This window comes from Schistocerca serialis, chromosome 4 (assembly GCF_023864345.2).
Source record: "Schistocerca serialis cubense isolate TAMUIC-IGC-003099 chromosome 4, iqSchSeri2.2, whole genome shotgun sequence".
Taxonomy (NCBI): domain Eukaryota; kingdom Metazoa; phylum Arthropoda; class Insecta; order Orthoptera; family Acrididae; genus Schistocerca; species Schistocerca serialis.
Window position 1 is genome coordinate 629012921 of NC_064641.1, and position 19169 is coordinate 629032089.

The 19169-nt window shown below is 44.6% G+C and overlaps 1 protein-coding gene and 1 pseudogene across 1 annotated transcript in view; both read left to right on the top strand.

Moving 5' to 3' along the window:
* The window catches only part of LOC126475457 (breast cancer anti-estrogen resistance protein 1), a 547820-nt gene that overhangs the window by 95779 nt on the left and 432872 nt on the right, over positions 1-19169 (top strand). The window lies entirely within an intron of this gene.
* Positions 5732-5849, top strand: LOC126475972 (5S ribosomal RNA; annotated as a pseudogene).

The following is a 19169-nucleotide window of genomic DNA, read 5'->3' on the forward strand; positions in this document are numbered from 1 at the left end:
CGTTCCTCCCTACGTAGGTCGGTGACAACAAAATATTTTCGCATTCGGAGGAGAAAGTTGGTGATTGTAATTTCGTGAGAAGATTCCGTCGCAACGAAAAACGCCTTTCTCTTAATGATGTCCAGCCCAAATCCTGTATCATTTCTGTGACACTCTCTCCCATATTTCGCGATAATACAAAACGTGCTGCCCTTCTTTGAACTTTTTCGATGTACTCCGTCAGTCCTATCTGGTAAGGATAGCAGTTGGGTTGGTTGGGTTGTTTGGGGAAGGAGACCAGACAGCGAGGTCATCGGTCTCATCGGATTATGGAAGGACGGAGTAGGAAGTCGGCCGTGCCCTTTCAAAGGAACCATCCCGCCATTTGCCTGGAGCGATTTAGGGAAATCACGGAAAACCTAAATCAGGATGGCCGGACGTGAGAGTGAACCGTTGTCGTCCCGAATGCGAGTCCAGTGTGCTAGTCACTGCGCCACCTCGCTCGGTGCCCGCGCAGCAGTATTGTAAAAAGGACGGACAAGCGTAGTGTAGGCAGTCTCCTTAGTAGATGTGTTTACTTGCACCGGTTTTAACCTTATATCCATTGATGGCTGTCTAATGCCGAAACTGGTTGACGCGTATGGTTTTCAGTAAAACAGCTGGTGGTCTAATATGCGTTTCATGATTCACTTGAAGGGTGGTAACCATTACCTAACAAAAATGTTTAAAATAATTTTCAGTTGAAAAATTTATTGAAAGCATTCTGCGCAAATAAACTGGGAACGGAAACTATGCTCACATTTTCAAAAACCTCAAGTTTTAAAATACAAAGAAAGATCCCCGTTGTGCGCGAGAACAATAGAGGAAACAATTTGTTTGTACTACTACGAATTATTTATTTCTTTATGTAATGTGTAACAACGTGTTTCGAGCATATTTTTTTGTATAGTAAGGCTTGTTTTATTACATGCATATGAATGAAAAGTTACTGACAGAATCCAAAATAAACTATTTGATAATTTACAAATTATTCTGATGTAATATTGACACAGTCGCTTCTTGTGCGAAACCGGGGTGGCAGGCACAGCGAGGAAGACATCCACTGTTGTGATGCTGGGCTACAGGGGTCCGACACAAGCAGTTTCATCATCAACAAGATTCAGTCCAACATCGCAGTAACAGCGGATGTCACTTTGTCGCCCTACCTCCCGCTCCATTGTATCACAAAAAGTGATTGTGTGAAGATTACATGAGACATAGTTTGTAAATTGTCAAATTGTTCGTTTTAGAGTGTTTCAGTATAGCTTTTCTTGTCATATGCACTCAATAAAAATGCCTGATGATGAGCAAAACATGCTTGAAACGAGCAAGAATGTGTTAAGCAAATGATGTGACGGGTGGCAGTGCAAAGCAAGTAATTTATTCATAGAGTCGCGGTACTAACACTTAGTCTGTATGTTCGAATAAATAAATTTCCTTCATACAGAAAACCTTCTGTCCACAAATAAGCTCAGTTTTAGGAAGCATCGGTCGTGCGAAATTCATCTTTCCCTTTTCTCGCACGATACCCTGCTATTCATGGATAAAGGACAACGAGCAGAGTCTATATTCCTAAATTTACGGAAATCCTTTGACACAGTTGCACAGTGCAGACTGATAACGAAAGTCCGAGCATATGGAATAGGTTCTCAACTGTGAGAGTTGCTCGAAGACTTTTTAAGTAATAGAACCCAGAACGTTGTCCCGGGCGGCGAGTGTTCTTTAGAGAGAAGGGTATCGTCAGTAGTGCACCGGGGAAGCGTGGCAGCACTGCTCTGTTCCCTTTATTCATAAACGATCTCACGAAGAGGGTGAGCAGCAATCTGCGACTGTTTGCTGATGATGCTGTACTATACCGGAAATTATCGTCATTGAGTGACTGTAGAAGAGACACAGAACGACTTGGACAGCATTTCTAATGGTGTGATGAATGGCAGGTTGCCTTAAATGTAATGTAATGCATACCAGTGCGAAAAACAAACCTCTGATGCCAGATTACAGCATTGGTCGTGTGTTGCTTGGTACTATCACGTCGATTAAACAGATGGTTCGATGAAACCTCTGCCAGGCACTTAAATGTGATTTGCAGAGTATCCATGTAGATGTAGACATCTATGTTGCGCAAAACGATATGAAATGGAATGAACGCGCGACCGCTACAGTCGCATGTTCGAATCCTGCCTCGGGCATGGGTGTGTGTGAAGTCCTTAGGTTAGTTAGGTTTAAGTAGTTCTAAGTGTAGGGGACTGATGACCTCAGAAGTTAAGTCCCATAGTGCTCAGAGCCACTTGAACCATTTTTGAAATGGAATGACTTCATAGTAGGGAAGGCGAATGGTCGACTTCAGTTTGTTGGGAGAATTCTACCAAATTGTTGCTCATCTACAAAGCATCGCAAACACAACGCTTGTGAGGGGCAATCTTGGGTACTGCTCGAGTGTTTGGGATCCTCATCATGTCGATTTAAAGGAAGAAATCGAAGCTATTAAGAGACGTGATACTAGATTTGTTAGCGGTATGTTCCGCCAGCACGGAAATGCTCCGTGAACTTTTAAATAGGAATCCCTGGAGGGAGAGAGACGTTATTTTGGCGAACCATACGTGCGACAGAACGCAGAACGATTCTACTGCCACCATCTTACACCTAACGTAAGGACGGCAAAGACATGATAAAAGAAATCAGGTCTCGGGTGGAAGCAAATAGGCAGTTTATCCCTCCTTCCATTTGACAGTGGAGCAGGTGGAATCTACATCTACATCTACATTTATACTCCGCAAGCCACCCAACGGTGTGTGGCGGAGGGCACTTTACGTGCCACTGTCATTACCTCCCTTTCCTGTTCCAGCCGCGTATGGTTCGCGAGAAGAACGACTGTCTGAAAGCCTCCGTGCGCGCTCTAATCTCTCTAATTTTACATTCGTGATCTCCTCGGGAGGTATAAGTAGGGGGAAGCAATATATTCGATACCTCATCCAGAAACGCACCCTCTCGAAACCTGGCGAGCGAGCTACACCGCGATGCAGAGCGCCTCTCTTGCAGAGTCTCCCACTTGAGTTTGCTAAACATCTCCGTAACGCTATCACGGTTACCAAATAACCCTGTGACGAAACGCGCCGCTCTTCTTTGGATCTTCTCTATCTCCTCCGTCAACCCGATCTGGTACGGATCCCACACTGATGAGCAATACTCAAGTATAGGTCGAAAGAGTGTTTTGTAAGCCACCTCCTTTGTTGATGGACTACATTTTCTAAGGACTCTCCCAATGAATCTCAACCTGGTACCCGCCTTACCAACAATTAATTTTATATGATCATTCCACTTCAAATCGTTCCGCACGCATACTCCCAGATATTTTACAGAACTAACTGCTACCAGTGTTTGTTCCGCTATCATATAACCATACAATAAAGGATCCTTCTTTCTATGTATTCGCAATACATTACATTTGTCTATGTTAAGGGTCAGTTGCCACTCCCTGCACCAAGTGCCTATCCTTTGCAGATCTTCCTGCATTTCGCTACAATTTTCTAATGCTGCAACTTCTCTGTATAACTACAGCATCATCCGCGAAAAGCTGCATGGAACTTCCAACACTATCTACTAGGTCATTTATATATATTGTGAAAAGCAATGGTCCCATAACACTCCCCTGTGGCACGCCAGACGTTACTTTAACGTCTGTAGACGTCTCTCCATTGATAACAACATGCTGTGTTCTGTTTGCTAAAAACTCTTCAATCCAGCCACACAGCTGGGCTGATATTCCGTAGGCTCTTACTTTGTTTATCAGGCCACGATCGACGTCAGAGATATAGGTCTATAGTTTTGCGCATCTGCTCGACGACCCTTCTTGAAGACTGGGACTACCTGTGCTCTTTTGCAATCATTTGGAACGTTCCGTTCCTCTAGAGACTTGCGATACACGGCTGTTAGAAGGGGGGCAAGTTCTTTCGCGTACACTGTGTAGAATCGAACTGGTATCCCGTCAGGTCCAGCGGACTTTCCTCTGTTGAGTGATTCCAGTTGCTTTTCTATTCCTTAGACACTTATTTCCATGTCAGCCATTTTTTCGTTTGTGCGAGGATTTAGAGAAGGAACTGCAGTGCGGTCTTCCTCTGTGAAACAACTTTGGAAAAAGGTGTTTAGTATTTCAGCTTTACGCGTGTCATCCTCTGTTTCAATGCCATCATCATCCCGGAGTGTCTGGATATGCTGTTTCGAGCCACTTACTGATTTAACGTAAGACCAGAACTTCCGAGGATTTTCTGTCAAGTCGGTACATAGAATTTTACTTTCGAATTCACTGAACGCTTCATGCATAGCCCTCCTTACGCTAACTTTGACATCGTTTAGCTTCTGTTTGTCTGAGAGGTTTTGGCTGCGTTTAAACTTGGAGTGAAGCTCTCTTTGCTTTCGCAGTAGTTTCCTAACTTTGTTGTTGTACCATGGTGGGTTTTTCCCGTCCCTCACAGTTTTACTCGACACGTACCTGTCTAAAACGCATTTTACGATTGCCTTGAACTTTTTCCATAAACACTCAACATTGTCAGTGTCGGCACAGAAATTTTCGTTTTGATCTGTTAGGTAGTCTGAAATCTGCCTTCTATTACTCTTGCTAAACAGATAAACCTTCCTCCCTTTTTTTATATTCCTATTAACTTCCATATTCAGAGATGCTGCAACGGCCTTATGATCACTGATTCCCTGTTCTGCACATACAGAGTCGAAAAGTTCGGGTCTGTTTGTTATCAGTAGGTCCAAGATGTTATCTCCACGAGTCGGTTCTCTGTTTAATTGCTCGAGGTAATTTTCGGATAGTGCACTCAGTATAATGTCACTCGATGCTCTGTCCCTACCACCCGTCCTAAACATCTGAGTGTCCCAGTGTATATCTGGTAAATTGAAATCTCCACCTAAGACTATGACATGCTGAGAAAATTTATGTGAAATGTATTCCAAATTTTCTCTCAGTTGTTCTGCCACTAATGCTGCTGACTCGGGAGGTCGGTAAAAGGAGCCAATTATTAACCTAGCTCGGTTGTTGAGTGTAACCTCCACCCATAATAATTCACAGGAACTATCCACTTCTACTTCATTACAGGATGAACTACTACTAACAGCGACGAACACTCCACCACCGGTTGCATGCAATCTATCCTTTCTAAACACCGTCTGTACCTTTGTAAAAATTTCGGCAGAATTTATCTCTGGCTTCAGCCAGCTTTCTGTATCTATAACGATTTCAGCTTCGGTGCTTTCTATCAGCGCTTGAAGTTCCGGTACTTTACCAACGCAGCTTCGACAGTTTACAATTACAATACCGATTGCTGCTTGGTCCCCGCATGTCCTGACTTTGCCCCGCAGTGGTACAAGATAACCTTCCCAACCTCCACCATCCTCTGTATGCTGGCTTGTGAAATATGTCTGTAGATGTAGGTATGTTCACCAGAAAAATGATGGGTACGACACGGGAATTTACGAGTAATATGGATGGCCAAACACTTTTACTGCTCGCTGATTTCCGAGGGACATTTGACAGCATACAGTGACAGACACTTCCAAGAATTTGAAATACCATTAAAGTAGTCAGATTTGTTGCAATGTGTGTAAAAGAAAACGTCTGCCGATAGAGATATCAATGGGAGAAAATGAGACAAAGGGACGTCATTTTACCTGCTGTGTATTATTTACCCTCTTCCTTGACATAGTTGATGGCAACGGCCTTGCTGCAGTGGATACACCGGTTCCTGTCAGATCACCGAAGTTAAGCGCTGTCGGGCGTGGCCGGTACTTGGATGGGTGACCATCCGGGCCGCCATGCGCTGTTGCCATTTTTCGGGGTGCACTCAGCCTCGTGGTGGGAATTGAGGAGCTACTCGACCGAACAGTAGCGGCTCTTGTCAAAGAAAGCCATCGTAACGACTAGGAGAGCGGTGTGCTGACCACACGCCCATCTTATCCGCATCATCATCTGAGGATGACACGGCGGTCGGATGGTCCCGATGGGCCACTTGTGGCCTGAAGACGGAGTGCTTTTTGACATAGTAGATAGAGGAGTTGCTAAATCTTACTGCAAACGAATTGAACTGCAGGGTCTATACATTCCTATAATCGCCTACACAGATGGTTGGTTGGTTGGTTTGGGGGGAGGGGACCAAGCAGCGAGGTCATCAGTCCCATCGGATTAGAGAAGGATGGGGAACGAAATCGGCCGAGCCTTTTCAGAGGAACCATCCAGATATTTGCCTTAAGTGATTTAGGGAAATCACGGGAAACATAAATCAGGATAGTCGGACGCGGGTTTGAACCGTCGCGCTCTCGAATGCGAGACGAGTGTGATAACCATTGCGCCACCTCGCTCGGTGCCGACACAGATGGTGTAGCATTATTAAGCAATTCCACAACAGATGAAATTAGTATAAAACAGAACTGTTATTGAGTTGCTGAGGAAACAAGACTGTGTGTCAATGAGGAAAAGACAAAATACTTGATGAGAAGAAAGAAAACATACAATAGCCAGTTCAGAAGAATATCCCTTCCGCTGTGTTATTAGCCGTCTGATAAATATTGCCTTACCACTAAAATTCATCAGTTTTGTTCAATTTCATTGTTCACTGTCTGTGTCTCTATGGTCCCCTTCACTTTTGTTTTTTCGTGTACAGCAACAGAGCCGAAAAAGAAATTCTAGTGGAACATGTATTCAGACACCACATCCATGCTTTAAGCAAGGAACGAACGAGAAAACGCTATTTTTACCGAATAAAGTGAAACGTATATCGGTAGATGCATCCATAGGTGCCGAATTCAAAATGAAATGGTTGAAATGGCTCTAAGCACTATGGGACTTAATATCTGAGGTCATCAGTCCCCTAGACTTAGAACTGCTTAAACCTAACTAACCTAAGGACACCACACACATCCATGCGAGAGGCAGGATTCAAACCTGCGAACGTAGCAGCAGCGCGGTTGCGGACCGAAGTGCCTAGAATCGCTCGGCCACAGCGGCTGCAGAATTCATAAACTATTGATACAGCAGATAATGAAACTGTGCACATATAAATGGAGAATTTAATCAGTTTTACTTCTGAAGTGGCGATGCACGGAGCGGGCGAGACGATAGTACACGTACTCGTACTTACGTTGACCGAATTTCTTCAAGCCAGTCTTAGTTAGATCGCTGTCACAATTACATATATGAAACTGTTTTTAGAATGGAGCGTGTTATTCTGTTTTTGCACATGTCACAATGTACAGCCGACTTGGTCTCACAATTCATGTTGCACACATTTTTCTCAGCACCCTTTGTTGTAACTACCGTCAAGGTAGCTGACAGTTTAAAAAATTTAAGGAGTGTCTGCACAAGAGACTCTGCAGAAAACATGGTTCTGGATGGCTAAACACAGGTAAGGACCACAACTCTTGCCAAAAGCGTCCAGAACACCCTGATCAGATATGCTGAAAATGCAACACTGTATTTTGTTCCTCTTGTGAGCAGTGTGGCAAGAAACTGTACGTTGACATACATCAGACGTAAGCATTACGTAAGAGGACTGGTGATCACGCGCACGTGGTCACGAACTGCACGGAAATAGAACAGGCTCCAGATGTGTGTCTGACAGCGACTCCAGTTATAGCAGAGGCTGGACAGGATAACGTACGCCTCTAACGTAATTAGCAGCTGACTTTACTGCCACAGGAACGTTCGCTTTCAACCGTGTCATTTATATTCTTCGCGTCTGTTAATTTCTGTTAACTTTGGGGAGCGAGACTGTGGAAACTCGCTAAATAGATTGGGGAGCTTGAATGCAACTAAACCAGTTCTCATTGGTAATTCATCGTATCGCTCTGGAGAATGACTATAGTTTCGAGTTTGTTAAGGAATCTCCAGTTCCTCTATAATAGTAAATGCGTAATTAATTTCAGATTCTTGCGAAGATGCTCTATTTACAATTTTACGTTGTTCTCAAGAAATCCTGTTGGGTACATTTAGAGGGATGGTATTCCAGGGATACTGTCCCCGTCATGCACCTATGTCACATATACACCTATCACTTAAATTCCCGACCTCCGACAAAGACTTTAAAGCTCTCACATCCGAGTCAAATCGGATTATTTTCCCAGGTACATACAGTCTGTCGACAATAAGTTGGCAGATACAAATAAAACCATTGCGAGTTAAAAAACTCAACGAATGTAAATGATCCAAACTTATGTACGTTGGACTGCAGCATCGAGACATTCTTTGCGGCAAGGACGTGTGGAGAGATACGTACAATTATAGAATTATATGAAGATAGTATTTGTTCTTTCGGACAAGTCCGAAAGAACAGATACCATCTCCATATAAATAAGGCTTACCGGCTAAAGATGCCCTCACATTGCTCAAACTCTTACGGGAATTGGTAGATTGACTGCCGCGAGTAATGAGTATGGCGCGCAGGTACACTACAAATGAAGTGTGTGGACAGTAAGCTGGAAATGTGGGTATCACGGGGAGCGTGCCAGAGATAAGTCTCCGCATTCGCACTATCCTCTGTGTCCTCGATGTCTCAGTCGGATAGAGAGTGTGCCACGTAAGCAGGAGATCCCGGGTTCGAGTCCCAATCGGGGCACACATTTCAACTCTCCCCTTTGATATTTATCAACGCCTGTAAGCAGCTAATGGTCTGGATTTCATTGTATTTTCACTTATAGAACTAGCCTGCCAAGGCATCACTGTTTGGCGGGCGGGGCGGCGCACATGATTGTCGATTGTCGGCAACTTCTCATTGTTCTCAGTGAAGAAGTATGGAAAATCTGAGTATAGGATTTCTAGCATAAAACAATGGAAACGCCCTACGCGCTAGACCTCGTTTAGTGAATGTTAACTCAGATTTATTAAAATCGATTTACACACATCAAAAAAAGTTTTGCATCACCTCGGTTCCGAGAATTCCGGAACCTGTACAGAAAATTGGAATAGAAATCAACATAAACATCATTTCCGCCCTTTTAATTGCTCATGTTGTACCACCATATAGCGAGTCCTTCAGAGGTGGTGGTCCAGACTGTTGTACACACCATAACCTCTAATACCCAGTAACACGTCCTCTTGCACTGATGCATGCCTGTATTCGTCGTGGCATACCATCCACAAGTTCATCAAGGCACTGTTGGTGCAGATCGTCCTACTCCTCAACGACGATTTGGCGTACACCCCTCAGAGTGGTTGGTGGGTCAGTCGTCCATAAACAGCCATTTTCAACCTATCCCAGGCACGTTCGATAGGCTTCATGTCTGGAGAACATGCTGGCCACTCTAGTCGGGCGATGTTGTTATCCTGAAGTAAGTCATTCACAAGCTGTGCACGATGGGGACGTGAATTGTCGTCCATGAAGACGAATGCCTCGCCAATATACTGCCGAAATGGTTGCACTATCGGTCGGAGGATGGCATTCACGTATCATATAGCCGTTATGGCGCCTTCCATGACCGCTAGCGGCGTACGCCGACCCCACATAATGCCACCCCAAAACAGCAAGGAACCTCCACCTTGCTGCACTCGCAGAACAGTGTGTCTAAATCGTTCAGCGTGACCGAGTTGCCTCCAACCACGTCTCCGATGACGGACTTGTTGAGGGCATATACGACACTCATCGGTGAAGAGAACGTGATGCCAATCCTGAGCGGTCCATTCGGCATGTTGTTGGGCCCATCTGTACCGCGCTGCATGGTGTCGTGGTTGCAAAGACGGACCTCGCCATGGACATCGGGAGTGAAGTTGCGCATCATGCAGCCTATTGCGCACATTTTTAGTCATAACACGACGTCCTGTGGCTGCACGAAAAGCATTATTCAACATGGTGGCGTTGCTGTCGGGGTTCCTCGGAGCCATAATCCGTAGGTAGCGGCCATCCACTGCAGTAATAGCCCTTGGGCGGCCTGAGCGAGGCATGTCCGAACAACAACGCTTTGGTTTACTCCGAGACGCCTGGACACTTCCCTTGTTGAGAGTCCCTCCTGGCACAAAGTAACAATGAGGACGCGATCAAACTGCGGTATTGACCATCTAGGCATAGTTGAACTACAGACATTCCTGGTGGAATGACTGGAACTGATTGGCTATCGGACCCCCTCCATCTAATGGGCGCTGCTCATGCCTGGTTTAAATCTTTGGGAGGGTTTAGTGACATCTCTGAACACACTGTGTCTGTGGTACTATATCCACAGTCGACGTCTGTATTCAGGAGTTCTGGGAACCGGAGTGACGCAAAACTTTTTTTAATGTGTGTATTTCCAATCAGTCCAATTTCTCCAGACACAAAAAGGTCCGATTTACCACGGACAGTTGTACAAAGATACCCCAGAACGCCCTCAAAGTTGGAACAAATCTGGGGAAATCCGAACGTATGGCAGCCCTAGCCAGATCTCTGGCGGATTGTGCCGCTGGGGACATTATTAAGTAGAGATAAAACGCGTTTCCATAGCTCAACAGTTGCTATCGTACAGATCTACAGGACGAACGAGATCGCTTTCGGGTGTCTTGGAATTTGTTGATCACTGAACACCACAATGCTCCTTTGGTCTCCCACAGTACATAATAAAAGCGACAGTGAAAAAATGCCAATTAAGCAATACACTGTATACATTGAAGGAGTAGGAATTTGGTAAAAAATTAAATACAAATACGTAATAATAAATCACCTCAGTTATTTCACAGTAAGCTTTCGCACTACATTGTTTTTCCTTTTTTCTTTGTGGAAAAACTTGCATCAAAACTCTGCAATATACAATACTAAAAATCTTCTCTTTGAGCTCAAAACCTCAGTCATTGCGGTTCAATTTTTCAAGCAAATACATGGGAGTTGCGGTATATAAAAACCAAACCACGTTGTCGTGTTCCTGATGTCAGCTGATACTGTGCGTATAGTCTGTATGTTGTGTGCGGTGATTAGTGTACAGAAGTGATATGTTCAGTATCTAGCACTAGCAGTTTATGTTTACGAAATAATTTGTGTATACTGTATGAGGCGCGTGAGGTGGTTGAGAATAGTATTTACATTGTAGCACCAGCTACTTACATAATGAAAACAGATGACTGCGAGAAGTAATTCCGTCAGACAATCATAACTAGCGTTTTAAAACTAATTGTCCAACTTTTCTCTTCTCTCTCTTTCTTTTTTTTATTTTTTTGTTCTGCTTCAACTGTCTGTATGAAATAATAATTGCTGCTGCAGTAGTACGAGGTCTGTACAAAAAATTCCAGACGTGTGTCCACAAAATTTTTCTACGTTTACTTTTTACTTATCGTTGCATAGTGTCCTGCGAAACATTCTCATCCACAACTGATACAGCGGTCCCAACGCCGTTTCCACTTCCAGAAGCAGTCTTCGTACGCCTATTGCTGGATGGCGCGAAGCGCCGTCTGCTAATTTTCTTGTACCTCGTCTCTCGCTGCAAACCTTCATCATTTCAACGGGGTATTCAAATTTGGCAACAACAGAAAAAAGTTTGTAGGGGCCAGGTCTCTCATTTACGCGATCTAAAAGCTCTTCACAAACTGCGTGGAAACGGTCTTTCTGGTGTCGACTCATGAGCTGTGGGACGAACTTGACGGCAACACGATGCATTCCAAGATGCTGTGTCAGGATTTCATGATATAAGCCAGCTCAAATGTTACATTCTTCTGCAATCTCTCGAACAGTTTTCGATTGGCATGCAGTTTCGCTAACGTTCCTGGCGTAAGCGTCCTCGGTAGACGTCGAAGGACGTCCTAAACGAGGGTAATCTTTTAACTTCTGTCCGGCCATTTTTAAACCGTGTGAACCATTCGTAACACCCTAGGCTTCCTGCATCATTAGGTGCGTCTCTGAAAAGGTTTTCTTGAGTTTCACGCAAAATTTAATGCACACGCGTTGCTCCTCTAATTCTGCCGTCTCGAAATTCGCAAACTGTGCGACACAACGTTCTGCTCAACACAGCACTAAGCAATAACTAACATAAAACAATGAAACGTCGGCAGTTACACATTAAATACAGGCGTGTGCAAGGGATGCCAACTGAATTCCGCTCCAACACATCACTGGCGCGAAATTACGAATATTGAGAAATTTTTTGAACAGATCTCGTATTCATTGGAATGGTTTGTTTGAATGCTGTTGCCAAGTTGTCATTCAAATACTTCGCATACCACAAAAAGTTAGTTGTTTACATTGCGTAATCTTCTACGTTTGATTAGTTATTATTCCTTGTTTTTTATTTATTTTTGTTACATATGAGTTCTTTCTCGAAAAAGATAACATTTACACTGTTGCACTAGATTTAATTCTAATTTTATTTTAGTAGTTGTTCATGATCATAAATAAACATTTAAGCACAAAATTCTCAATAGCTGCACCGTCTTACCTTGCAAGCGCTAAGTTTCGTCAAAGACGAGAGCGAAGTCAGAGAAGACATACTTCTGGATGACGTAGCTTTGACGTAGCCTCACTGATGCTGCAAAGAAGTCTGAAACCGTCGCTACACCAAGGCAATATGAACGATACTGGTAACAGCGTGTAGCCAAAGTGTATTATCAATAAACAGAAGATTAAAATTCAGCGGGATCGAGTTTTGCGCTAGTAGTCCACCGCTCGCCTGTTGGCGACATACTGGTAGTGTCAGCAGTCACGGACGTATCCTGCAATAGCAGCTGGGTGTCCGATTAGGGCGAAGCACTGTTAATACGGACAACAGTAAACGCCGGTTCCAAGTTTATTCCATCAGAGAGAGCATATTTATTTTAATCTGCAGACACACAACATGTAAAATGCGCAGATGGTCCTACAATCGGTCTGTTTAAACTTCACTTTCTTATTCCCCCAAAAGCCGATTGCTTAAAATAAAGTCTCTGCTTAATGCAGCCCTGAAGAACAGATAGAGTAACAATTAGATACTCTTCAGCATCTAATTAACACTGTTCACTGTTCTGTCAGGAATTCTCACTTATTTAACTTCTATATCCCACATGGTTCGAATACATGAGCGCAATCTTTTAATAATGTTCAGGTTCGACATAACAGTAACCCACTTGCATAATAATGTGGCGTACGAAATTATTATTCCACGACAGGCCTCCGCTTGGTCACATACAACCAGACGGCCTCTGTGGAACCACTTCCGAAACTATTGCTAGTCCACGCTCAAACCAGTTTCCAAAATGTCTCACAATCACATTAAAATGTCCATACAGCATGTCTGTATAAACTCATGCATCCTCCTGACTGCACGACAGATCGCGTTCTCTTGTTCAACAAAAAAATCTCATCAATCTTTACATCTTATACGGATAAAACAGGCCCCTACTGGATTACGCATCGCTTTACATGCAGAATAACATTTTTTCCGATCACATTGTAATAACCTAAATAACATTCTACATAAGTGAAAAACAGAATATAATTCTACAGTTTGTCATAAATGCTACATGTACAACAATAAGGGATATTTTACAAAATAAAACTGGAGAATGAACATAGTACTACGTGTACAGATCAGTGAGTACATCACACTCTCACTTTCAAACTATACCAACAGTTCCCTTATGTTTCTTAGGGAATTAACGGAAAACTAAATCTGGATGACAGGACTAGAATTCGCACCAATATACCCTCGAATACGAGTCCAATGTCTTACCACTGCGACACTTCGCTCGGTTATCTTCCTGACCACAGATTTCCCACATGTTGGGATCTGGAACGGATGCTACTAGCTCGATCTCATTTATTGATAAGAGGTGCTACAGCCAGATCGTGGCAAGTTGTGGCGTGTCGTGTCAACTGCTGATAAACGTTATTGCATCATTGTGAAACACTAACTGTTATTCATTTTCAATAAATGCTGAAAGATGGGGGGGGGGGGGGGGGGTACGGAAGTACTAAGTAATGAAGAGACACGCTTGTCGTTCTTTGAGGCTGTAGATGTTACGATAATGAATCGACATCACAGATGTTGGAACGAAAAACGTAGGTACGAGAAAGTGATTGCGAAGAAACCATGGGTAACAGAAGATTTACTACAGCTGATCGGCGAAAGCAAGAAATGCGCACAGAAACCAAGGCGAAATCGCTGCATAAAAATATGAAGAAATCGAAAAAGAAATGTAATTCTTCAGGCTTTCCCGGCGATCGAATGACATCTTGGGTTGTCGGGTGTTCTGCCGGATATCAGCGTCGTACTTGCACGATATTTCGGTAGCGTAACTCGTTACCTTCATCAGGTACGACCTGAGACTACTCCTTGAGTTTTATTACAGGTGGAGCCCCTCCACGCCCACACTGGCATGATGGCCAAGTCAAAAGGTCTACTGCCGTCTCTGCATAAAGGGGTTAGTGTTCACTAAAGTGAGGTGCCGCAGGATGTGGATACTGCGATGTTTGAGTACGTCTGGCTAACGTACTCCTCGAGTGTTTTTTTTTTTTCCACTTTTCATTCCCACCCCTGATGGGGATGGGCGGGCTGTTTGAGGGCTTGCATTGCCCTTTTCAGCCATTTGCTGTACATTACACGTACATTCATTTATTTATTAGTTCAATATTTCTTGCAAAAGTGCATTTGATCATATTGAGTATACAAAAATATGGTATATATAAAGATGCAGAAATATAAAATAATACAATAATACAAAATAAAACAAAATATAAAGTAGGTACAAGGATTTAAATAGGTACAAAAATATTACATAAAATGGGTTAGAGGTTGAGGTTTAAGTATTAAAGATTTTAAGTCATGTTGTGATATAGTGTTTGTTTATAAACTATACAGTATTTTCCGTTATGATTATTCTCTTTATTTCCTTTGAATACTTTAGTGTGTATGGAGGTTGTAGCATACGATAGTAGTACCGTAGTTTTGGTGTGTATGCTACTTTTAATGTTTAATTTGTTATTTCTATGCTACTTTTTAGATGTAGCTTAGGTCTACAGTTCTTGTGTATGTTTTGTGTGTGTGCGTGTGCGCGCAGGCGCGTGCGCGTTTGTGTGTATATTCTGGGGTCAGTTTCTGTGTCTTTGGGTCAGGTGTGGGTGAAGTTGGATGCCTTGTGTTAGTGGTTCCATGGTGGGGGCGAGGTCTGGGTATTCTTGGCTGGTGTTTTGTGCTACTGTTCGCGCTGCTTGGGTATACTTAAATTTTGGTCGTCTGTTCACTCGTGGTCTTGTTGTCAAAATGTCTTCCATGTCTGGGCGTTTCTTTAATATGTGTCTGCCGTAGTTCGCTCTGAGTTTGGTCAGTCTGTTTTGTAGCGGCTCCACGCCTGTGATGTCATATACGTCGTCACTGGGCGTGAGCCTTGGGAGTCTACAGATGCTGCGTAAAAGTCGTCTTTCGGTCGAGTAAAGTTGTTCGGCTACCGGTTTGTGCAAGCCTCCTAAGGGGGCTGCTGCATATTCTATCACTGGTCTGATGTACGTCTTGTAGGTGTGGATCGCCGTGTGGTCGTCACATCCATGGAATCGTCCCTGTACTTGTCTGATTAGGCATTGTCTTTTCCTCGTCTTGTTTAGCAGGTAAGTGAGGTGTGTCTTCCAGTTTAAGTACTTGTCTAGGTACACTCCTAGGTACCTGGCAGTGTCGTTAAGTCTTAGTGGTGTGTCCCACAGCGTCAGTTGTATGTCATTTGTGTTTTGTTGTCGTTTTTTCGTCAGGTGTCTGTGTCTAAATAAAACCATTTGGGTTTTGGTTGGGTTTGGTCGGATTCTCCATGTCGTCATCCAGTTTTCTAATCTTTGTAGGTAGGTCTGTGTTTTTTGTTGTATGGTTGTCGTCTTCAAGTCTGTGCACCAGTAGGCGGTGTCGTCAGCATACAGTCCTACCGTTTCTTTGGGGGTTGTTGTCGTTGGTACGTCAGCCGTGTAAAGCGCGTACAGCAGCGGGGATAGGATACCTCCTTGTGGCACTCCTGCTTGGGGTGTGAATTCTTGGGAGTAGGCTCCGCCGACATGTACCTTGCACTTCCTGTTTGTGATGTACGTCCGTATTAGTCGTATAACCTTGGTCGGGAGGCCCAATTTGTTCAGTTTGTAGAGCAGTCCTGTATGCCAGAGCTTGTCGAAGGCACGCTCTATGTCTAAAAAGACTGAAAGCGTGCAGTGTCCTCTGTTGAAGCCTTGTGTTATTCCGTTGGTCAGTCTGATTAACAGGTCGTTAGTGGAGTGATTTTGTCGGAAGCCTGATTGTGTCAAAGGGAGGATGTCGTTGCGTTCTACATACGTTTTTATGCGGTTAGTTAGTATCCTTTCGTAAGTTTTCCCTATGACGTCGAGTAGAGATATTGGTCTTTAAGATCTTGGGTCAGTCCTTGGTTTGTCAGGTTTTGGTATCATTATTGTTTTGCTAGTCTTCCAAGAGGCGGGTAGCGTTTCATTTGTGAGACAATAGTTGTAGATGAGGTAGAGGATGGGGGTCAGGAGGTGGGCTGGGGCTTTCTGAAGGTGTATACGTCTTATGTCATTTTGTCCTGGAGCTGTGTTACGTCCTGAGTATATGGCATTAATTATTTCTGCGTTAGTGATCTCTGCTGTCAGCGTGTTTTCGTCTTCTGTTGCTGTCGTTGGGGTGTTTAGGATTATAGTCAGCTGTTGCTCGGCGTGTTGTCTGAAGTTGTCGTCAAATTTTGCGTCTTGTGGGAAGGAGTAAACTTGCTGCAGTACTTGTCGAAATGCATCGGCTTGTTCTGCTTTGTCTGTTGTTGGTTCGTTATCCACTAGTAATGTAGTGTTTGTTGTCTGTCGTTGTCCCGTGAGCGTTTTAAAGCGTTGCCAGAATTTCCCCCCTTCTCTGTAGTTAAGTCTTCTGCATGTGTCGTCCCATTGTCTTTGTCGGTGTTCAGATATGATTCTTTTAATTCTGGCATTCAATCTATTCCATTGTCTTTCTAGGTCTGGGTTGTTGCCGCGTCTGATTTGTCTATAAAGTTGTTTTTTGTGTCGAATTAGGTTGAGGGCTTCCTGGGGTATGGCTTGTTTCCAATTTTCGACTACTATGGTGGGTATGGCTTCATGTATTGCTTGATGTATGGCAGTCTCTATTCTATCTGTGGCGTGTTGGAGGTCGTCGTCGTCTGTGGTATTGAAAGTTGTTCCGTGAGTACTTCTCTATATTTGTCCCAGTCCGCATTTGCGTATTTGCGGATTGTTCGTCTTGTGGGTATATGATCTGGGGGGAAGGGAGGCGCTGGTCGAAAAAAGGATTGGCAGGTGGTCGCTCGTTATCGAGGTGCCCACAACAGCATCTGACATTGTGTCGCTAGTGTTGTGTCCATATAGTATGTGATCTGGTGTCGAGTGGCCTCGGTGTCCTATGAAAGTCGGTTGGTTAACTGGTAGCCGTTCCATCGGTTCTGTCGTCAGGAAGTCGAATAGACTTCGTCCGTTTCCGTTATCGGCTGTGTCCCCTAGCATATGGTGTCGTGCATTAAAGTCTCCTAGTATTATGTATCTATTGTAAGTCATCATGTGTCGTAGGAAGTGCAGTGGCAGGGGCGTTCCAAATGGGTTGTACAGGCATGCTATCGTAAGAGTGCGTCTGTTCGTGTCTCTTATCTGTACTATGACTGCTTCTACGTTATTGAGTGGTGCCGGGAGAGGAATCTCCTTTGCTGCAATCGTGTTCTGCACGAGTATAGCTACTCCTCCTCTTCCGTCCTGCCTGTCTTTTCGGAATGTTTTGAAACTGGGGATGTTAAAGGCGTGTGTGTTCCTTAGCCATGTTTCAGTGATGCCTGCAGTATGGACACCTTCCTGTTGTATGGTGTGCGTTAGTAGTGGGCGATTCGGTTTGACGCCTTGGGCGTTTACCGATAGGAGACGTAGTGTGTTGGCCGTCGCGGAGGTGCCTGGGAGGGAGGGGGTTGGAGTTAGGGTATGGGAGTCTGTTTAATTCGTGTCCTGTTGCGTGTGTTGCGGTGTGTGCTGGGGTGTGTGTTGTGGTGTGTGTCTGAAGCATGTTTCTGGATGCCAGTGGTCACTTATTGTGATATGTATTTTGTTTCCTGTTTGCGTCACCTCAAAGTCTTTTTCTAGAATCTGTTTAGTGGCTTGTTTCAGTGACTTTCTGATGGCTTCCCTGCGATCCTGTAACAAGTCCAGCAGAGTTGCAGCAAGGACTCGCACCAGGTCCTCTTTCAGCACGAGCTCTTGTTTGAGGTCGTCATTGTTGTCTGGAAGTGGCGCTGGTTTGTCGATGATTTTTATTGGCGCGCGCGTTTCCTCACTTGTTGCCTCCTTGGGACGCATGGGACACCTGTACGAGAGCGCGGCGTGGTCACCCTTGCAGTTTGCGCACATCTCTTTCTCTTACAGCGAGGAGATCGTGCGGTCCACTGCATCTTGGGCACTTTGTTTCTCTAGTGCAGTTCGCTGTGGCATGCTCGAAGGTTAAGCACCTGCCACGTTGTGCCGGTTGTGGGGGAGGGTCACGTGGGGGCTCTGCGTGTCTTACGGTGAAATCTATTTTTGCTCCCTCAGTCAGGAGTGTGTCAACAGTTTGTTGGCAGTACGTAATTACCCTGAATTTCTGGGTAAACGCGTTGCGCTTCCTGTCCTTTATACGCCACGCTTTTACTACGTCGAAACCCTGTTAGCGAAGTTGTTCTGTCACAGTCTCGTCCGTTGTTCCGTGTGGGATTTGTTTTAAGATGACACTTATTGAGGGGTTCTTCCTGTGTCTCCCTATGGATCCTCGCGGTTCCCTTGTTTGTCTGGAGTTGACGGTGACCTCAGGGTACCCACATCTCCTAAGTTTGTACATGATTTCCCCCTCGGCGCCACCCATCTGACTCCAGATGTATGCCGCCGTCCCTTCGCGGTTCGTTTTAAAGTCTGTTATGCTCCTCAGAAAGTCTTGTTTTAAAAATTTCCTCATATCTGAGGCTAACGCAGGTTGCTTGGTGCCTATGGGGAGGTTTTTAAGCTCGTACTTTGTAGGCCAAGGGTCGCTGATTTCTTGCCTGTCTCCCTGGGAGGATGTTTCGCTCGGTGTCCTGCTCCTGTTTGGTGATTGGGGGGGGGGGGGGGGGGGCTGGCTGGGGGGCTCGCTGCAATGTTGGCGTAGGTCGGTGGTGGGGGACGTCCTCGGTCACTGTCGCTGCTCATGTTGCTGGGTCAGTGAGTGCCTTACTGTGAGTGTGGTCGTGC